At 33.7% G+C, this 8,765-nt stretch overlaps 2 pseudogenes; one reads left to right on the forward strand and one right to left on the reverse strand.

The window, feature by feature from the left end:
- The first annotated feature begins 2,469 nt into the window (after positions 1-2,469).
- Positions 2,470-2,588, forward strand: LOC120598259 (uncharacterized; annotated as a pseudogene).
- A 2,360-nt stretch (positions 2,589-4,948) lies between these two features.
- On the reverse strand, positions 4,949-5,069 carry LOC120598235 (uncharacterized; annotated as a pseudogene).
- Positions 5,070-8,765: the final 3,696 nt, after the last annotated feature.

An 8,765-nucleotide genomic window follows, 5' to 3' on the forward strand; every position in this document is an offset into this window, starting at 1 on the left:
CTTTATTTGCAAAAACAGGCCAACACATTTTGCCAATGCTTGCTCAATTACATCAAACTGTTTTGATGCTCTGCTTAATAGCATCTTATTTGTGCACTGTGTTTTTCCTCATTTGAATTAAAGTCTGAGAACAGCAGCGACCTTGCTTATTTCACTCCTTGTTTTTTCCTAACACCTAATGACTGCAGCATAGAGGTAAATACTTATTGAACGAATGAATGAAGAAATGAAACTAGTATGTAAAATTCAAAACACTACAAAAAAAATTTTAAATGCCATCTAAGAGTGTTTACCTAATTTTTTATTAATATAAAAATGATTAGGAAATTATTACTCCAAACAGATGATTTTACTATTTAAAAGTTTCTATTTAACTTTTAGGTACACCACATGACAAAAAAAAAAAGAATATTTAAATTATGTTTTCATGGTATATATTTTACAAATTCTATTCATTTTTACTTTATATTGAGGCACTTCTCTTAGGCCAGTGGCTCTCGACCTGGGTGGTTTTGCCCCCAAGGGAACTTTTTGCAATGTCTGGAGATATTTTTGATTATCAGAACTTGCGGGATGGGTACTATCGATATCTAGAGGATAGAAGCCAGGAATGTTGCTTAATATCCTACAATGCATGGGACAAATCCCCACAACAAAGAATGACCTGGGCCAAAATGCAATAGTGCTGAGGTTAAGAAACCCTACCTTAGGCATATTTCTCACAAAAATAGGTCTTTGTTTTAGCGAAATTCTTATGAAATTTCAGGGTGCTACCTAAATCTGTAGACTAGTTTTGAAAACTTGTGAGGAAGCAGATAGTATTTCTTAAAAGCTGTAATTTTTTATGAGATGCAAAGCAATTCTGGGGGTACATTTCACTTGGGGAAAAAAAGACAAACCTCACTGTCATACTGTATTCTATGAACATTCAGCCAATCTGGTAACCTCCTGAGAGGAGTCAGACTTCAGACTGCCTGCTTATGGAGTCACACAGTTAAGTGCCTACCACATTTCATGATATTCATTGGCCAAATGACAACAATGACAGTAAATTTGGGCTGACATCCTATGGCAGCAACAAAACAGGAAAGGAAGGAAGGAGCATTCCAAGGACAAGAACAATACGGCAAGTATCCTTTTATAGTTTTCATGTAAGCCCGTGACTTTGTTGTTACACGCTGATATCGAGCATTGTTAAGTGAAACTGGCCTAATGCCACATTTCAACAAGTGAAGTTCAGACAAACAATACCTATAGTTTCTTGACACGTAATGCTAGAGATAATTTTCCACTTACTTCTAATATTTGTTTAGATCTCAATAGAATATAGCAAGGAACTGTTGGTCTTAATTCAGACTTGTTATTGAGGAATATAAAGAGTAACTTTCATAAATATTTACTCATACTTACCTAACATAACTGGGGAGTAGCTGTGTGTGTGTGTGTGTGTGTGTGTGTGTGTGTGTGTGTGTGTGTGTGTGGAGTGGTGAAGAAAGGATATCTAGAAGACAGCCAAAGGCAATGTTTGCACATTTTGATGCTGTTTATATCATTAAATAAATAACAGGGATTATACATGAACAATGTGGGTAATTATGTTTTCATGAAACTATGGTTTCATGAAACTCACTGTTCAGATTCTACTCCTATAGCTGTGAATATCTCTTCCCTGCCACCTTCCCAGGGATTTCTTCTCCCTGATTTCTCGAGTGCACATTTCTTAAAGTTCTGTCTTTGATCTCCCTCATCTCATTCTGTATTTTATTTTAGGATTTCATCTACTCTAATGGCTTCAACTATTGCTTCCCTGCCAGTGACTTTAAAGTCTTTACCTCTATTTTTCACCCACCTCAGGAACATCTATTTAGTTTTAATAGCTACAGATATATCTATTTGAAAATCCTCTTGGTGCCTTAAATTGCTTATGTCCAAAACTCAGCTCATATTTTCCTTCTCTTATGTGGACCTTTTCCACTGATCCCTATCTCATCCATCCCATCGAATAATTCAAAAATATAGAAGTCATCCTGACCTTTCCTTCTCCCTAATGCACAATTTCCAATCCATCATAAAGTTTTACTCTTTTTATCTCAAAACTATTCTTAAATGTGTTCACTTCTCCCATCTAGCAACCACCACACTAGTCTGTGTTACCACTTCATACTCTGATTATGGCACTTTCATGCTTAAACGTTTGCAATGCCATCCTATTGCTTTTAGGGTAAAAGACTCTTTAACGTAACCTACAAGGATCCATATGGTTTAGCTCTTTCTTGACCTCTTGCCCAAGATCATGCTTCCCCTTTTCTCCTCTGTCTCTACTTCAGTGACACGGATATTTTTCCATTTCTTACATATGCCATCCTCCTCTCCTCAAAGTGTTATAGCAGTGGTGGCAGCTGTTTTTAACACACACACACACACACACACACACACACACACACACACACACACCCCCCAGAAAGCTCTTTCTATGGCCATGCCACCCTGAGCAAGCCCGATCCAGTCTGATTTCAGAAGCTAAGCAGGGTCAGGCCTGGTTAGTACTTGGATGGGAGACCACTTAGGAAGACCAGGTGCTGTAGGCATAAAAAATAAGGGACTGTAAACTGACAAAGTCTTTGCAATCTGTGAGGTCAAAAAAGGGTTGTCTTGCCTAAAAATAAACAAACAAACAAACAAACAAATAAATAAACAGAAAGCTTTTTGCTGCCCTCTTCTTCTATTTGACTCCTACCACCTATCCTTTAGATTTCAGATTAAGAGCCATTTTAGTGGAAGAAGCACTCCTCTACCTTGAAAGAAGTCTGTTTATTGTAGCCTCAAGTGTAGCTCGGTATCTCCCCTTCACAGTGTTTGTCACATTTGTTACACTTTTAAGTTTATGTATGTTTGTATTATCAAACAGTCCAGCTGTCTTCTTCAATAGACTCTAATCTATCTCTGCTCAGCATTTTGTCTCCAGCACTAAGCTTGGTTTCTGGCACATTAACAAGATATCAACAAATGTTTGTTAAAAGTATAAATAAAAATTCCTTATTTTTACACATGAATTCACCCCCAAATGCTTATACTTCTGAGTTCTCTAATTCTGTTGGTGTTGCCATCACCTCATATCCTGGGTCCAAAAGTTCGTATTTCTTTGGCTTCTCTTTCTTTCTTGCTATCTACATCTAATCGTTTGCCAGGTAGCATTGATTCAACCTCCAGGGCACACTTCACATAAACCTTCTCAATGCCATTACTGCTCTTTTGTGGGTTGGGTCCACCCCAGCCTGTGTCTGGGCTTTTGCAAAATTACCCAGTTAGATTCCACATCTAACCTCTTCTTGCCTCGATCTTCTTGTCTTCCAAAAACACTGTTCATGTTGCTTCTATAATAAAAATGATTTTAGAATTCCCAATTGTCCATTCAGTATAGTATCCAGCATGCACATAACTCTAAATATTCTCTTTTTCACATCTTATGTCCCAACCAAACTGAAATATTTCGAGTCTCGAGTATATGCCATGTATTTACCACTTTCAGGATTACATCTACAGTACTTTTCCCCTATACCTCCTTGTCCTTCAAGCACAAATTCTACTTTCCTTTTCTAGACTACCTTTTTACATTCAGGGACTTTTGTTATTTATCATTGTGTAGACTACAGTGATTAACATTGGGGCTTTGGACCCAAATAAACTTTAATAGATATACTTAACGAATTGCTTCCTTCCTTTCTCTCTCTCTTTTTTCTATGTAGCTTTGGTCTATGCCTTCAAAAGGGTAAATATTTTCTTATGTATCTTATATTTTTCTTTCAGAGTTTTTCCATATTTTTTTGGAAAAGGCAGCCAAAAAATAAGATTTTATAAAATCTTCCTCTTTGCCATTTAAGAATATTTCCCTTCTCCCTCCCTCAAACTGACAAAATAATAAGAGTAGGATTTTAAAATTATAATCTAGGAAACATGAGCACAGACACTTGTTAAAAATTTGTATTTTTCTGTACTGGAAGATGACATGCAATTCATAACCTGGTTAAAGTCTAGAGAAAGATAAAGTTTATCTAAATTCATACTATATACTGTAAGTATGAGAATAGTAGCCCTGGAAAACTTTAAGTTGATTTTTACTGCAATAGTTGTCCTTTATCTCAACTCTTTCTTGAAGAAGTTAAACACAGGTGTTCTTGATACTTTAAGCTAAGACAACTTACCATAGTATTGATTGTTTCATTTCCATGGTAGTCAATCTGGAAACTGATTTTGATTGCCAACTGCATGGATGTTATTTCCTTTTCTGTAAGAACACTAAAGTTTTTTAAATAGTATTTTTAATAATTACATATATACTCTACCAAGTACTTTGTATGTATTTTCTAGTAAAATTCTTTTATATTTTAAAGCAGATTTTATCTTCCATTTTAAATATTCCTTCTACATGAACCTTGTAAGTACTAAGATCTTTTACTAAACATGTAGTCATTATTTTTCCTATCTTTAATGTCTTTTATATACAAATGCTCCTTGACTTATGGTAGGGTTATGTCCCAATAAACGCATCATAAGTTGAAAATATTGTTAAGTTGAAAATACATTTTGTACACCTAAGCTACCAAAAATCATAGCTGAACCTAACCAGTTTCTACTGAATGTGTATTGCTTTCACAACACTGTAAAGTCAAAATAAATCCAACCATCCTGAGTCAAGGACAGTCTGTAGTTCATTGCTCCAAAAAGCCATAGGCATGCACACACAAGCACTTCAGTATGACTAATAAAGTGCATATGATATAAAAGGTTTATAGATTAAAATGACAATATGAAAGTACATAGTAAACAGTTTAAATGTTATCTTTATTATTTTTTTATTTTTTTACTTTTTAGGCGAGGCAACCCTTGATTGACCTCACAGATTGCAAGACCCTTGCCAGTTTACAATCTCTTATTTTTTTATTTTTTATGCCTATAACACCTGGTCTTCCTAGGTGGTCTCCCATTCAAGTACTAACCACAGGCCCGACCCTGCTTAGCTTCTGAGATCAGACGAGATCAAGCATGTTCAGGGTAGCATGGCCATAGACTACTTGTTATCTTTAAAAAAATCTTTACATATGAAAATCATGGTGGTAAAACCACAAACTAATCAATGGATGAAAAAAAATTTTTTTTTCAGTTTTAAGGCTTTTCCAAGCAGAATTTAAAGCCATTGAAGTCCTCTCTATAGAGTAAACTTAATATGTATGTGTAGAAGTATATAAAAATAAAATAATTCCATCCTTGCACTATTTTAAAATTTAACTTTGTGGTCATAAAACCTAGAGTGAGTGTTATCTTTCAAAATTGAGATGTCATATGGCAACAGCCAATTATCTTTTAGGATGCATTAGTATATAGCAAGAGAAAGTTTATTTTCTCAAAAGTGAAATTACAGCAAAGAAATCTTACTCTACTGAGTTTATTTTAACATTAATTTAAGAGTTATTTATTTTTTCTGTTAGATAATGGCAATCTAGAAAATATAAGATTTAAAACATCAATGATAAAATGTTGACAAAAAGATCTTATTTCAGTAACAGTTTAATTGAATTCATGAAATACCTCATGATTTCATAACAGTGACAATTATTACTATTATTGTTACTTCTGTATTTGGCAGCATTTTATAGTTTTTATATTTTGGTTTATAGAATTTATGAAAGATATTCTATAGCATACAAATTTGCCTTGGGTGTGATAGCTAATTAACATTTTGAACACTTATTAGCTTGCATTTTTTGAGTATTCGATGGATGCCATGCATTATACAAAGTATTGCACTTGTATTTTCTCAGATAATTTTTTAATTCTTACAACACCCCTATGAGGTAGGTGCTGATGTTTAGAAAATTGAGTATTTTTCCCAAATCACACAGCTAATAAGTAGCAGAACTTTGATTCAAACTCAGGCCTTTCAAATTCCAGAGCCCATTCTTCAACCTCTCTCACAATACTGTTCCCTTAAACTGGGCTTTCTTAACTTAATCCCAACATTTTATATGAACAACAATGACAAGAAGTGGAAAACACTATCTCTATATTAAAAATTGAAATTGTGGCTCAGATAAATCAGCTTGTAAGTAAGTGTTACAACTGAAGATAATGCCTAAGGTTTTTTAAAGGTAAGAGCCCATGCTATTTTCACTATACCAGTCCAACTGGACTTTCAGCAAAGACAGAAATGATCTCTCTTGGCAGTTAAATAAGGTAGCTGCTACACACATGTGGCTAGTGAACACTTGCAAAGTGATTAATGCTACTGAGGCACTATGTTTTAAATTTTACTTAATTTAATTTATTTTGTGACCACTTTCACCCATTTCTCTCATCTCTTTCCTCTGGCAACCACCAATCTATTCTCTATATCTATGATATAAGATTTTCTTTTTAAAGATTCCACATATAGAGGGATCATATGGTATTTGTCTTTCTCTGTCTGACTTATTTCACTTAGCATGATGCTCTCGTGGTCCATCCATGTCATTGCAAATGGCAAGATTTCATTGTTTTTATGGATCACCAATATTCATATATGTATATATGCAGTCTCACAATTTCTTTATACATTCATCTATCAATAGACACTTAAATTATTTTCATATTTTGGCTATTGTCAATAATGGTGCAATGAACTTGAGAGTGTATATATCTTTTCAAATTAGTGTTTTTGTTTTCTTTGGTTAAATATCCAGAAGTAGGACTAGTGGGTTGAATGGTAGATCTATATTTAGTTTTATGAGGAAACGCCATACTGTTTTCTATAGTGATTGCACCAATTTATATTCCCACCAACAGTGCACAAGGGTTCCCTTTTCTCTACATCCTTGCCAACACTTGTTATTTCTTGTCTTTTTTATAATAGCCATTCTAACAGGTGTGATGAAGTAATATCTCATTATGGTTTTGATTTGCATTTTCTTGATTATTAATGTTGATCATCTTTTTATTAAATTTAATATTTTCATTAATTTCTAAAATTATTAATTTTAATTAATTAAATTGCAAATTTAAACACCATATGTGGCCATTGGCCACCTTGCGGCATAGCACAACCATGAATTAACTCTATTATATTGACCTCCTAAGCAATATATAAAGAGAATCTTAAAAAAAAATTTTAAATGAACTTATTAAATGAACTCAATTTTAAATAAACTTAATCATTTCTCATTAGTTAATCCTTTAACTCAATACAAACTAGTATTTCTAAGTAAAGTCACCCAGCCATATTCAAACAACTCAAAATTTTTCTTTCTCAATTCTTGCTCTAGGTGACTTTTTCCCCTAGTTGCTTGATTTCTATTTACTTTAACTTCCTTTCTAAAAAGTTTTTACCTTTGAATAAAGGTTAAAAAAAAAATTCACATTTTAAATCATGTTAGAAAAAATATTTTGCCATGCATCTTTCAGTCTCCTCCTTTATTATTCTACATCCAGAACATGTGAACTGAGTCTCCAATCTTTCTGCAGTAAATCTGTTTTATATTTTACTAGTCATGTTTTACATTCACTGATTGGAAAGTCCCAGTTTAGAGGAATAGGAATTAGAGATGAGGCAGTTAAGTCAAAAGGGCACGGAGTTTAATGTCATAGTTCCTAGTCTGTGCGAACAACCCAAAGCATGAAGCTTTTGGCTTTTCACTCTTTCAGTAACATGGGAAAACAACCCAAAGGCTTATAAAATTAAATATTTCGCCAGGCTAAGGTCTGTGACCAAAGTTATTGGCAGACACGCCGCCTCAGTACCAGCTTAAGTTGCCTATTGAAGGTGGAGGACCCTGAAGCAGCCCCTTGTCCCTTTGCTGCTCTTGCAAACGTTATTAAACCTAAGGCTACTTCAAGATGTTATTTGTGTCTTAGAACTAGTCTTAGAATCTGGTAGGATAATATCTGAACTTCTGAGAATCAGCAAATAAAACAACTTCTCTTTAGCTTGTAGGATTGCTACAGATTCTTCCTATGCTACTTTCTTCTTTTCCTACTCTGCCTCTAGAATCCAGAGAGTACTCCCAAAGTCACCTGATTAGAAAAAGTATTTACCTATATAATACACATCTATACCTACCGAATTGTTTCTACTATGCACATTTCTCTGATTTTTCTTAGAATCCAGGAACCTTAATGTAAACTTTGACTACAGTCTGAAATCGTTGGAGATAACATTATTTGGCTTGTCTTTATGACTTAAAAATGAAGCACCCTTTTTACTATCATAATCATTTCCTTTAGGTCATTAAAGTAAAACTGACTTTAAGATTAAACAAAACTTTCATAATATAGTTTATACATCAACAGACTGGAGATAATTTAAAATCATTAAACCTGTTTCTTATTACTCTTCTCTCCTGAACTCATGTGAATTTCATTATTAAATTAAATTAATTAGATATAAAGTTTATTGGTTTTCTGCTTGTATTTAAACTTTGACTCTGACTCTTGTAAGCTGTGGACTTGGTTAATTATTTTAGTCCTTTTAGCCTTAGTTTCTTTACCCAGGAAATGGGTATAATAATGGTACCTACTCATATTGCTGCTGTGAGGATTAAATGAGATAATTTATGTGAAGTACTTACCACAAGGCTTGACATATTGAAAATATGTCAGTTAATAAATGGTATTATGATATTTCTATTGTTGTCTATGTAAATACATGTAGAAAAACTAATGAGAACTAATAAGTAAACATTTTATTCTATTTATATGTAGAGCATTACACAGTAATGAATATCCAGTGGAAACCA

Source organism: Pteropus medius, unplaced genomic scaffold (genome assembly GCF_902729225.1).
Source record: "Pteropus medius unplaced genomic scaffold, Ma_sr-lr_union100, whole genome shotgun sequence".
Taxonomy (NCBI): Eukaryota; Metazoa; Chordata; class Mammalia; order Chiroptera; family Pteropodidae; genus Pteropus; species Pteropus medius.